General features: G+C 39.0%; 1 protein-coding gene across 12 annotated transcripts in view; it reads left to right on the top strand.

Moving 5' to 3' along the window:
- The window catches only part of RIMKLB (ribosomal modification protein rimK like family member B), a 58,017-nt gene that overhangs the window by 24,834 nt on the left and 19,183 nt on the right, over positions 1–14,000 (top strand). The gene's annotated exons all lie outside the window — the stretch shown is intronic.

Raw genomic sequence — 14,000 nt, 5'->3', positions numbered from 1 at the left:
TCCAAAGGTCAAAACAAGCTGACAGTGGGGGATGTCCCTTTTGCTTGCTTTAGTCTGCTGTCTGTGAGTACAGTACTACTGCTGCATGATTTTTTTATTTGACTGGTCTGGTTGGAAGGACTGTATACCTGTGTAATTCTGAGGAGCATTTTCTTTTATGAAGATAGTTACAGTTTGTGTGGAGTGTCTTAATGGGGGAAGATACTAAGCAAATGTCTTAATTAGCTAACATCTTTTTGGCACTAGGTGGAAGCTTCTGCCTCCAGAACAGGTGAGAAATAATACTGTGGTGTTGTATTTTCATTACAGTATGGGCATGGAGCACACGTGCACCTACTGCAGTGTAGTTTTAACCCTCTAGAGCTGGGAAGAGGAAACAAGCCCAGTGAACGAGAAAAACCGAATTTTTCCTTCTCTAGGTTTGTTTTGTGTATGGTTTTACCTTAATGTCTGTCAAAACTTAAATTTTGGGTTGTATCTTTTCGCCTAGAACAAATTTTTATTTTTTTTTTTTTTGGTGTAGGAAAATACTGTACTCATGAAGAGACATGAAACTGCTCTGTAGTGTCTCCAATTGATAAATTTAATGCAATTTTGACTAGAAGGTCCTTAGACTGAAATGATGGCTCAAACAGTAGGCTGAGGGGATCTTTCCATTCCCCAGAATTCAGGCTCAGTTAAAGATGTTTAGGAACACTTGGAAAGGGCAGATAGTTAGATATTACTTATTAAAAGTTTTTGACAATGTAGAAGTGCTTCTAGATGTCTTTTCTGATAGGGGAGACAGATAGGAAGGATACATGTCTTCATTACAAATTGAAAACTCACACGGGATGCTTCTCCATTCATCAGTTTGCTTAAGTAATAAAAGGGCTAATTACTGAAATGAAAGAAGTTATTGTTTGGTAGCAGAGAGAGATGAGGTGCATAAATTATGCATTTTGAAGGTATTTAGTAGATTTTTGGCATTGCAGGGAAAATTTTAGATTGGTCTCAGATGGGAGGAGAACGCTCTGCCATTCTGGGTTGTTCCTCTGGCTGGTTTTCTGCTTTTGGGAGTGTTAATCTGTGTTTTCAGAGTATTCATAGATTGTTGAAACATTGAGTTTCTGAGCCCATTACAATTGTGTACCAGTATTTATCATAAATATTAGCTTTGAAATAGTTTTGGTACCATTTTGAAAGGGTTGGGTTTTCAGTGTGTGTTTAGGGTTTTTCCTACTTGTCAGTACTAGACATAAGAGACATCAATACAGCTTTGGTTCATACAGTGTTCAGTTGTCAGGATATCATATTAATTTGACATTCACATTCACTGCAGATTATCTGAATATCTTTCTAAATTGATTATCTTATCTAACAACCATAATGCAAAAAAACCAAAACATGATCTAAAGTAGTACAGAATCCTCTGTAAATAAATACATAAAATCCTTAGACATAGGGCTGTATTCCTGGCCATTCTCACTGCTTTCTGTTGTTGGTTCTGACATGTCTTGTTCAGTGATATCCTGCTCTGCATGATATATATTCTCAGTAGATATAGACAGGTGTCTGCTCAATTGTCACACTGGTTCCATGCTTGACTCAAACTTTTCTTTATGGCTATGTGACAACCCAAACTTAGAAATTGCTCTGGGGTAAAAATAATAAAAAAAAAGTGCTGCCTGTTTGGTATTAATTCAGAGTTATTGCCTCATCTGATTCACTTTACAGCCGCATTAGCATTGCTGCTAGCACAAAAGGAGGAGCAGTGTGAGGAGAATGAGTGTACTAGGAGCAGAATAGGACCACTTTTTTTGAATGGCAGTGCAAGCTCAGGTCTTACGACTCTGCAATTACAGTACTAAGTGAAAAATATGATAAAATGTTTCCTAACATAAATGCAGATCATTGCTGAAAGAAATGGTCCTGCTGTCCCCTAACAAATGAAGCATTCCTATTGCTTCCCTTGCATTCTAATGATTTAATGACTACTTGATGGGCTGTGTTAGCTAGTTATCAAATGCAAAAATAATCACTGTTTTTCCTTTCTAATTTTTTCTCTTTTCCCCCCCCCCTCTTTTTTTCTTTTTTCTGCCTTGTCTGAGAGCAACAAACTGATCTGACTTCCGATATGGTTGTATGATCACTAGGCCTGATGCGAGGTGAGAATTAGGAGTATGGGGATACAGAAGATGAGATGACTTTTTGCTGCAGCATGCAGTTGAACCAGGTTAAATATAACACGAAACTGCATATTTTATTTAAACAGTTCTCTTTTCTGGAGTCTTATCCATGTTTTATGAGGTCTGCCTGCATAAAAAGGTTTCTGTGTTATCTTTAGGGAAGACCAACACTTTACAGCATGTTCTAGACATTTCTGGAGAAACTGCATTAACCCCCCCAAATTCACCATCATTCTGTCGCACTGTTTTTGAACAGGTGAGGTTACTGAAGCTATGACACAGCACTTTCAGTTATCGTGGTCTACACAGTCAGACTTTGGATCAGCATGTTAGCACTGAAACACTCTTACTACTACTGATGTGCAAGCTTTCCCTGATTGTGGACACTACTGTTCTCAATCTGCGTTACTGTTGACATTGGGAATTGTAATCATGCATCAAAAAGGCACTACTTGTTTTAATAAATGTATAGTGTTAATATATTAAAGGAATGACCCAAACCCTTTCTCCTAGCAAACTTTTGAGATAAAAATTTGGAATTATTTAGCAGCCTTTAACACCATTGGTCATTGAGAAGAACAGAAGAAACTGATAAATATGAAACATGCTGTGTTAGAACCTCTTTTAAATTCCTTTTGAGAGCTTCCTTTCATGCAGAGTTTCGTAAATGTTGCTTTTCCCCTGTTACTTTTTTGTATTTTGCATTTGCACTTCTCGTTTCTTCTGGCCAATATTTTTTTCTTTCTTTAGACAAGTCGTTAATGGTTAAAAGATATTAAATGCTCTTGGTTCTGTTTTATTTTTTTAACTTTTTACTATGGTTAGACTATCTTGGTTTTGTGTGTTTTTTGACTGAGATTCCTTCAAGAAAACTAAAGTTACTTTCAGCTTGCTGCAACAAACTTGGCAGTAGCAGTGGATGATGAAGCTGTTGCTGACCCAAATGATAATCTCTAAGATCCTGGTCTGCTTCAGAGTCAACTGAAAGATTTTAAGATGCAGAAAATGTTAATATGATACTGACACTGAAAGAAGTAGAGGAAAGCCTTCCCTATTATTCCTACCTACACGTTTTTGCTTCTGTGCTGCCTTCTCTTTCCTGTGGATTCAGGTCATCGTGTAGTTGTGCAAATACTTTTGCAGGTAAAGTGAGAGGCATCGTGGGATTTGGAAGCAGCAGCTGCAATAGCAAAAGAGCAGGACTATTTCTTTCCATGGCAGTGATGTTTTGTGTGGTTTATGGTGTTTATGTCCGAGTGGTGGTGTCTTAGAACTGATTGGACTTTCACTGCCCAAACGGCAGTCTGTCTTAATTCTCACCTCTCCGTGTCTGTGCATACCTGTCCCTTGCTCTTGCACTATGAGATCTGGTTAACTGAGGTCTTGCCTCACAAATGTCTTGGGTAAGTAACTGAGCACAAAAACCTCTGAATGGTGCTCTGCAAACATAGCTATCTGACCTAACTCACTGAGAGGATGAGAGAAGTGCCAGAAATGGAGCAAAGGAGAGTGGCACTGTATGGTCAGAACAGGGCAGCAAGACTGCCTCCATCTGTTTTGGTGTTAAGTTTGTTCTCTCAGTATCTTGTGAAACCTCACCCCAAAGTTAGTTTGATTTTTTTTTTTCTTATACCAATTTAATACTTTTTTATTAAACAGTAGCACTGTTGTTCTCCCTCTCATCATGTCTTATTTGTTTTTTCCCAATGTTGATGCTAACAACTGCGAAGCTGTGTTAAGCTGAAAACTTCATACTTTCCCCTCCTCTTAAAACTGCCTTCCTCTTGGTCACTAACACCTGGATAAAGGATGGATAATGGGAGCACATTGCTGGTAGTGTGGTAAAAGAAGATTGTCCCCATGTGTGTTGGTTCTCGCTTAGATCAGATCAGCTTAAACTGATCATGAAACCCAAGGTTTTTTGTTTTTTACATGTAAAAACAGGAAAGAAAGTATTTGTAGTAGAGTTGCTAGAAATACATCTTAAAGGCACATAGAGAGTGAGGGCAGGATACATAAGTCCTGTTTGTGAGACTGGGCTTTCTCTTAATATGAAGAATCATTATGTTAATTGAGAGGTTTGGGAAATCTAACAGACAAAAGACAATCTAATGACTGCTTATGCCGTGGCTACATAGCTCGTGTACATCCATATACTTGTATAAGAATTGTGGGATCTTTTTTGCAATATTTAAGTCAAAATCATCTCCCTTGCAGTTTGAGTAATTAACTTGAGCTATGAGAGACTTTGCTTTGTTATAATTCAAGTAATTCAAAACTTTGATCAACAGCTACGTTTAATTTTTAATTTCAGTAAATTTAAATGTATCTCATCCTGAATATTTTTTCTTTGAGTTTATGCTATGAAAAATATTTAAAATTCTTCTAATTTTGCCTGGGAGCAAATTATAAAAGCACATGTGTGATGAGAACTTCAAAAAACCTCAGTGGGAAAAGCAGAAATTGACTTTTCAAGGTGTTTGAAATCACATCTTTTCCAACACTGTTTTGTTGTGTTTAATTAATCTTTTTATTCCCCTTTTGTATCATTTTTCTTTACGTTGTTTTTACAGCAGTCCATATAAAATGCATCTTAACAGCTACATCACTAAAATAGTGTATATTTCTTTCTATACTTCTAAGTAGTCTCTGGAAATGTATTCTTTTGTTAGAGATGCAAAGTTTCTTAATTGTGTGAGTGTTTATATACATATAATAATTGTAGCTAAGGCTTTAACATGATTTCAGTATAGTTTCCATGTTTATATACCTACCATAAAATCAATTCTTGGAGCAAGATGGTGGTCTAGAATTAGTTTATGTTTGTAATATACCTTTTACTTTATATTTGGGTCCATTCACTTCACATCCATAACTCTGAAGAAGTTCTTGTGGTTTGGAATTATAAGCAAACAATGTACTGTGACTAGAAATGTAGCTTAGAAACACAGATCTAGCCATGGTCAGTCTACTTAGTATTGGTTTAGTGAGGTATGCATAGAAGCATGTGGTCTGTTTCCCTCTTGTGCCCAAAAAGAACCCCGGTTCCAGAACAGCCATAATCACTTCGAGCTTCATTGTCCTTCCCAAGTTTTTCACTGTTTTAAATAGCCTCTGCATTTCTAAGAATGATTCTGTGCTCTTCCTGGGGAGGTGAAGAGGTCCTCTGAGTCAAGGAAGGGACACGATACAGAGCTGGTTTAACTTGGGTACCTGCTTGCTTTCTGTTCAAAGCTGCAGCAGTGGCCTCTTGTGAAAGTTTTCGCAATGCTTGCGTTAGGATTTTGTGAATTGAAGCTGAAGCTGCTCCTCTTTATTTCTCTGTCCTCAGTTTCAGAAGAGAATGGGTTAGTACTGTTGTAGAGAGGTCAGTTTTGTCTTTGCTATGTGTGATTTCATTTGAACTGCTGAGCTATATGGAAGTATATCTTGGCAAGAAAGCCTTTTTGGTTAAGTTTGTGTGGAGAAGGAGACTGAGGTCATATTAAACCCATAGGGTTAAATTGTTAATTTGGTTTGAAAAACTAGTAAATAGGACTGAAAGGGATAGAATATGAACATAAACACCAAGCATAGAATTATTGTAGAAATCTGTTTCTGTGTACACTAGAGTGAAAAATAGCTTGGTAATACTGAATATCAAAGGGGCTTTTGCATGGCAGTGAAATTTTGGAGAAACTGTGACAACTTAGTGTTCAAACTAATAAAATGGGGCTGTCAGATGGTAAGTGATGCAGAGGAGAAAATGCCTGTGGCAACTCCCAAGGGGAAGTTTAGTTTGGTGTTAATAAATTGGCAAATTTCTAAAAATTCAGTGCTTAGCTGCTCTTCAAAGGTTAAGTTCTAGTTTAAATAAAATTGCATTTAAAGTGCTGTACTTTACTATGTATCACCCAATTTGTGGGCGTTTATGTTGCTTTCATTTTGCTTTGTATTCCTTATGTTGCATTCATTTTATGTTATTTATATGTTTATTTATAAGATAGACAGATATGCAATGTTAAGTCAATGTTTTGCAGCAGGCTTTTGAGGTATACAGTAGTATTTTGTTAATGTTAATTCTACTTTTGTTAATTATTCCTAAATAATTTTTTCTGCTCTCTTGGCAGAATGTCTGTTCAAAGTATGCTGAGTTTTTAAAATTTTAGAGATCTAGTTCTGTCTTGAGTTTGGTGAGGGAACGCATATCTTGTTATTGGCAGTAACTGCTGTTAAAGTTTGGGGCATTTCACTTTTCAGTTTTAAGCTTGCTTATATATGGCAATTAGGATGAAACACACTTAATTCTCTGCAAGTAAACTGTATGTAATTATTGAACACTTTAGAACTTTACACAAATATTATGCAGTGTCTTGTTGCTGATAGATACCGGGAGGATGAATGAACCAGAAATCGTAATGCACTGTTTTGAGAACAGGAGCAAGTCTAGGTTTGTAGAAAAAAAGTAAATCAGTGATTTCTGTTAGAACAACTGATTAATGGGGAAAAATACATAGCAGAATGCAATGTCCTCAAAATATGAGGAAAGGTTTGTGTGCTGCAAGGCTAGCCTGTTTCTCCCAGCTGAATTAAGTTGGATTGATTATAGCCTGCTTGCTGAGTGACTGTTCATTTGGGAAACGTTAGCAGCTCCATGGATGGATAGATGAATAAATTGGTATAAGGAAGCTGAGAGAGCTGGAGACTTTCAGGATAGCATACACATCTCTGAGGAACAATCTGGGTAATATTTTTGGAAGTTCTTAGGCCCTGATAGTTCCTGTTGGGAATGTGATGGGAGCTGGTGTATGTTTAATGCTTTTGAAAATTTGATTCAAATTTGATTTTTTTGGAATGCTGCATGCACAATGACCGTGCATTATTCCACTCGTATACTGTGCCTATTAGAAAAGTGTTCCACATACTGGATTTGCCTGAATACTGCAACGCTTTTGTCCTGCGTCATTTTACTTATGTATTTCAGAGCAGTTGGCATTTATTAGGGGTTTCGCCAAAGACAGAAGCAGTCGTTGAATTTAAATTCTTCTTCTGAGAAGTGGCTGCTTGTGGCAGCCGTGGCCGCAGCAGTGAGGATTTCTTTCATAGCTATCCATGCTTTACAGGGAACACTTTAACTTTGTTGTCACATTTGGGTACTTCTCACCATCACACAGTTCTCAGATAAATTCTGTAAAATGTGTCTTGGAAGTCAATTTGAAAGAAGATGACTTATGACTATAATGTTTTATGTTGCTGGATTCATGGCAGCACTGAATAGGGAACTTCTGCAAAGACACCTTTTGTGCATTATTGTTGCTGTTGTGATGCATTTGGTCAGAAATGTCATATGATATGTCATGAACTTCCATGGGCATCAAGGCAATTACCAGTTGTCTTCAGGCAGAGATTGAAAGGCTTGGTGTTTTTCATCTTGAAAACCCATTTACTGATTCAGGTTTTTGTAATGTACACATAAAAGTAAATGTATTTATTCTGGAGAAAGTTTTTTCTTCATTGTTGTATGTCAACATCCCATGGGTTTCTTCCCCAGTCCATAGCTTCTGACATTTCCAGCTACCTTAGTCTTTTAATCTATCATAAAATATCAATGAATACCGATGATTCAAATTGTATAAAAATAGAAGCTTGATATCAGTAATTTGATTTACGTGGAAGCCTACTCAGGTCTCCTCCTGCTTGTGTATTAAATATTTTGAGCATTTAGCTTTGTGTCATACCATTTTATTGAAGAAGTTGGCTGTCATTCTTGCAGTGACATGCTGTACTTGAAGACCTGGATTTGAGTCCTAAATACTTTGTGACCGTGATTACTGAGTTTGCGTTTTTTAACTGTTTTCCAAAATTATAATTTGGAATGAAAATGCTTTTATCAATTTATTTGATATTACTGAGACTTTATTTTTTGTTAAAAATGCCTGATGTTTGCTATAATGAGAGCTATAAAAGCTCTGTAATGATTTTTTTATGTCCATGCAAATCTTTGAGGCTTGAGACCTATCTCCTGAAACCATGTTCCTTCTGTGAAAACATTTGCATTGTTTCAGCAGAAAGGACAGTTGTTCATAACATGCAAACTGGACATGAGATACTGCTTTGCAGTAGCTATTAATCTGCTGATGAACTGATTCTTGAAGAGATTGGAAGGGATTTGTGTAGCATACAAACTGAATAGAATGAGTTTCAAAAACGTCTGGCAATTTAAAATGCTGCTTGGGTTGAATTAAGGTGTTCAGTGGTGGCAGAATGCTGTCAATGCAGAAGCGATTCTTAGAGTTTCTAAAGCACAAGAAAGTAGGATAACTGGGTAGATGAGGCACCGCTGCTTAGGGATTGTAATAGGTGTGTGGCTGCAGTTTAAGAATTTACGTACTCAGGCTGTGGATGTGATTGACTTGCAGAAGTGTGTTTGGCTTGCAGGCTTCATGGGATATTGTTACAACGCCTGTATTTGGGCATGTAACTTGTCCCAGTTGTGTAGTGAGATTCGTTATTGTAGAATCCCTTCATGGAGGCGTAAGGGCAAGCATTTTGCCTTGTGTTTTGCTGTACGGTGGGAGCAAACATATGGTCAGCTTAGGAGTCTAGCCTGATGGACAGCAACTTGTTCAGTCACGATAACTCAGTTTTGATTGCATGTCTATATTCTGAGGCATTTCATTTGGAATGTGTGCCACCTAAATGATAACTCTCTTAAGACTTAGGCTTTTTAATTGAGAAATTGTGGTCATGAGATAAATTTGTTATAGGGAAGAAGACAGAAGGTACTAAAAAACCCTGCAGGTATGAATGAGGGCTGCAAAGTTCCAGAATTTTAGCTTGTTTCCAAAGTATGTGTATCGACCCCAGAATTGTGCTAAATCAAGTTGTTGAGAGGCAGCTGTCATCCTGAGTATCTTGCAATGCAAATAGATTCTACCATGCTAGATGTTACCATCTGAAGAACTTTCTTAGGGTATAAATACATGTCTTCTGATCTCACTGGTAACAGCAGTAGAAGTTTCTGCCTCTTTTGTCTTCACTAGAGTTTAATGCTGCATCTATTTTCTGTGGACTTCACAGGTTCATGTGGTGGCTTCTAAGCTGTTTGGATCAAAATAAGCCTTTTTAGCAGATAGCAGAGACTTTATATGTCAAGCTCACCTACTGGGAATGACAAGCAGCAGGGCCAGTTGGGCCAACCAATGAGGAGTCATGCATTTACTCAGTCAGTTCTATCATATGCTGCTTTGAGCTGTCTTTGAGAGAAACTTGAGGCTTTTCAGCTTTATTTGAGGGATGTGGTGTAATGGATCAAGTCATTTGCCAGGTGATTACAGTTGCAAAAACTCCTTTTGCACTTTCATGTGAATACTGTGATGTTTGCTGTATAATGTTAAAGGCCTACCGCATTCCATTTTGGAGAGTTTCATCTTGCAGAGGAAGAACAAAGAAAGCTGATACTAGCTGAAAGAACAAGTCTTGTTCAAGTGCAGGATTTACATCTGGTTTTATAGTACGATATTCCAACTCAGAAGTCTTTATCCCATGGGGCCAAAGAATCCCCAAAAGTTTTATGATAACCTAAGTTGTTCCCCAGGCACTGGTACAATGGTTGTTATATTTTGGTAAAGTTCATAGTAAAAATCTCCCTATCCTGGCTGTCAGTATTGGTACTTCAGAGGACTGTATAGCTGTCTGTTTGCCATGTGCGTGATGTTATGGGCATCTATTGAGAAAGCCAACAAATGGACCAGCTTGTCATTTGTCAAGGTATTTCTCTATGATCTGAACATCTGCCTTCTGGGTGTTTGTGAGGCTAGTTCATTGTCCACAGGCAACTGTGAATATAAAACACTACTACTGTCCTGGGATCAGAACACAGAATGATAGGGGTTGGAGGGGACCTCTGGAAATCATCTAGTCCAACCCCCCTGCCAGAGTAGGGTCACCTAGAGCAGGTTGTACAGGAGCACGTCCCGGCGGGTTTTGAATGTCTCCAGAATTGGAGACTCCACCACCTCCCTGGGCAGCCTGTTCCAGTGCTCCGGCACCCTCAAAGCAAAGAAGTTCCTCCTCATGTTTAGATGGAACTTCTATGTTCAAGTTTGTGCCTGTTACCTCTTGTCCTGTCACTGGGCACCGCTGAAAAAAAGACTGGCCCCATCCTCCTGACACCCACCCTTTGAGTATTTATAAGCATTGGTAAGATTCTCCCTCAGTCTTCTCTTCTCCAGACTAAAAAGACCCAAATCCCTCAGCCTTTCTTCACAAGAGAGGTGTTCCAGTCCCCTCATCATCTTTGTAGCCCTTTGCTGCACCCTCTCCAGCAGTTCCCTGTCCTTCTTGAACTGGGGAGCCCAGAACTGGACACAGTACTCCAGGTGCGGCCTCACCAAGGCAGAGTAGATGGGGAGGATGACCTCCCTCAACCTGCTGGCCACACTCTTCTTGATGCACCCCAGCATGCCATTGGCCTTCTTGGCCACAAGGGCACATTGCTGGCTCATGGTCATCCTGTTGTCCACCAGGACTCCCAGGTCTCTTTCAGATGAGCTGCTCTCCAGCAGGTCAGCCCCCAACCTGTGCTGGTGCATGGGGTTATTCCTCCCCAGGTGCAGCACTCTACACTTGCCCTTGTTGAATTTCATAAGGTTCCTCTTTGCCCATCTCTCCAGCCTGTCCAGGTCTCTCTGTATGGCGTCACAGCCTTCTGGTGTGTCAGCCACCCCACCCCAGCTTTGTGTCATCAGCAAACTTGCTGAGGGTGCACTCTGTCCCTTCATCCCGGTCATTGATGAAGATCATTACTGACCCCTGGGGAACACCACTTGTCACAGACCTCCACCTAGACTCTGTGCCCCTAATCACAACCATCTGAGCTCTGTCTTTCAGCCCGTTTTGAATCCACCCCACTGTTTATTCATCTGACCCACATTTCCTAAGCTTCCCTATCAGGATGCTGTGGGATACTGTGTCGAAAGCCTTGATGAAGTCAAAGTAGACTATTGGTACTATTACTGCAAAGGAAAAGAAAGTTCATCTCCATTTTAAAAAAATGTTTTATTAGCTATTAACCATTCTTTAAGTAGTATCTCTGTAACATCTCTTTTTTTTTTTCCTTTCTCCCTCTTTGCATTTGTGGATTGGTTCTTTGTAAAAAAAAAATTAATTGTATGAATTAATATCTTCTGTGTTACTGCTTTCAGCACACCATAATGAATAAATATTATTTTATCAGCCCACTCAGCAATAATGACCATTAACCTGTTAACTGTGGGGTCTCAGATGGAACGCTGAATACAAGCTTGTTCCAAAATGGCAGAATCTAGCTTTCCTTTTTACTGTAATAAAGCTGCTTCTGTTTGCAGCACTGTGTTGCTGGGAGACTGCAGCTAATTTTTATGGCGCATGTCAGTAGTAGTGATTCAAATTATACATTTCATTGAGTAGCTCTTCTCTTTGTTTGTAAACAGTCTTCTATGATGGGAGAGAATTTTTTTTTTTTGTTCTGGGGAGAACAGTATCCAGACCAGAGAAAATGATTGAATCTGAAACAAAAGCTCAGATTGTTCTGTTGATAATATCACTGTACTTCTAAGTCACTCCAGGGGAAATGGTGGTCTGGGCTGAGTTTACATCAGTCTGATAGTCAAGTCTAATGGAGGTATTCAGGAGAATTCCAGGTGAGGCTTATACATCCCCTCAAACTGCCTTTTTTCTTTTTCAGACTCTGTTACCAAAGGCAGGCCTCTGCTTTGTTTATAAACATACGGTAACTAAAATATTGTTTGTTTCCTACTGACCTTCTTACTGTGTGAGAAAAGAGCTAGTCACTGAGCTGATGTTACAAAGAGTGATAATGAGGAGGCAGCCAGAAGTAGCTAATCACCAAGGATGGGATAACAAGGAGTAGTTAATCACTTCAAGGTTCTTTTATGCATCAAGTATGTGCTCCTATACCAATTAGGACAGAGCTGTGGCTACTTCAAGGAACATCCATATCATCCTCAAGAAGCTGGCCAACTTAAGAGTAAACTTTTACTGTCCTGAGATGACTCAATACCTTAAAAGGATAATGGAAAAAGGGTATCCCCACCCAAACGACCACTGAGGAACTCACACCTGTGCAGAAGTGTCTTGCTGACGCTGCAAAATTTAACATGCATGTGCAAAAAGGCTATTTGGTCATCCTAATGAATATGTAAGCCTAGGTGGAGTTATGTATTAGGTAGGTGGAATTATGAGCATCTCCTCTCTAAACTACTTTTCGTTTTGAGAGCTTTTATTTCAGGTAACAACTCCATGGTGCAAAGCTTCAGCATGTGGTGTGTCTTTAAAGCAAAACGACAAAATAGACTCTGAGAATTAGAAATTAATATGAGTTAGAAAACCATGTAGTTTTGGTTCACAGCAAAGATCTAGTGGTAATTTGGGGATCTGTAGAAAATGCAGTCATTTTTAAAATGACCGTTACACAGCTTGCATATGGATCAGGACATGCATGTAATTACACTGGCAAAAAGTGGGTGTAATTGGGCATGCACCTAAATGAGAAAATACATGTGTAGGGTGGAATCTGACTAATGTGTTAAAAATCTCTTGCTTGCTGAGTTTGTACTCCTTTTCTGGCTGTAGGAGATGGTAGTCCATTTCCTGATGTTCACATTCTGCTTGGGTTTTTAGCAGTGTCTTGCTTTTAATCTTGCTTGAGATGCCTTTATAAAATGGTGTGTGTGTTTGTCTGAAGCCTGCTTGCTTAAACACGCAAGTCATGTCAGCTGCAGTGCGGCAGTGCTTGGTGCTAATGAGGTGAGCAGCCAGAGCACCCGTCTGCTTGTGTTTTCTCATCTCTGTACAATTATAGCAATGGGGACTGGAAAAAGCGATTTGTATTGGATATAGCTCTGTTTTGGCCTTTCCAGACTGTGACTCTGTGTCCTCCTGATGACTGGGCAGCATATTTCTACATCCATTTTGGGAATTAGGTGGTCGCTTCACTGTATTTAAGGCAAGCTCTAAAATAATCCTCCTTGGGAGAAGAAAAGAAAACGGGAAGTACGGAGAGGGGGACCCCCTCCAATTAATTCAAAAGCACCTTGAAATGAAATATATTGCCTGGCAATATTTATCTTCAGGTTGAGTAGCTGTAAGTCTGTATTTGAAAAGTAATATCTTTAGAGTAGAGCTAATCAGGTAATTAATTTGGGCTAGATCTGAATGGTTACAGCTGGCCTTTTATAGGCACAGAAATGCAGATGCACTGTGATTTCTCAGCTCCCCTTCTTTCTCTTTTTTTTAACTCTTAAGGTGCTGACAGCAGTGGGAGCCGCGTATTTTACACTGAAGTCATAAAGTTTTACTTTGAACATGAGGCAAATAAAGTGACTATCAAGTCCTGTTTGTCTTCTCCCATACTCAGATGTCAGACTGTCTTCATCAAACTTGATGCCTTCCCATCCGGTCCTGTTGTATTCCTGTTTCTGCAGCCTGTCTTTTAGTGTTTCTTTTTCAGAGACATAGTCTGTAAAGCTATAGGTCATTATTAAGTAATACATTGGTCCTGGTAGCAAAGCTGGCTTTCCTTCTCGTTCTTGCCATAATGTCATGGGGTGCTGCCCTGTTAGCTGATAAAGTTATTTCTAAGTACTTACTTAGTATAAATCAGATCATTGAAATTATCTGTGTTAAAAATACTGCTGTGGGCGTTTGGTTTTGTTTTTTTTTTTTTAAGGGTCATATCTAGTCTCTGTTACTTTGGCAATATGTTGTGTAACATGATAACACAGAGGGATCAATACAGCTAGGACTGAGAAAGGTATGAACTGTATCATGTAGGCAAGAACCAGCAGTGGG

The sequence above is a fragment of the Rissa tridactyla genome, chromosome 1, assembly GCF_028500815.1.
Source record: "Rissa tridactyla isolate bRisTri1 chromosome 1, bRisTri1.patW.cur.20221130, whole genome shotgun sequence".
Classification (NCBI taxonomy): domain Eukaryota; kingdom Metazoa; phylum Chordata; class Aves; order Charadriiformes; family Laridae; genus Rissa; species Rissa tridactyla.
The sequence above is the reverse complement of the archived record's forward strand: the minus strand, read 5'-3'. Positions and strand labels throughout refer to the sequence as shown.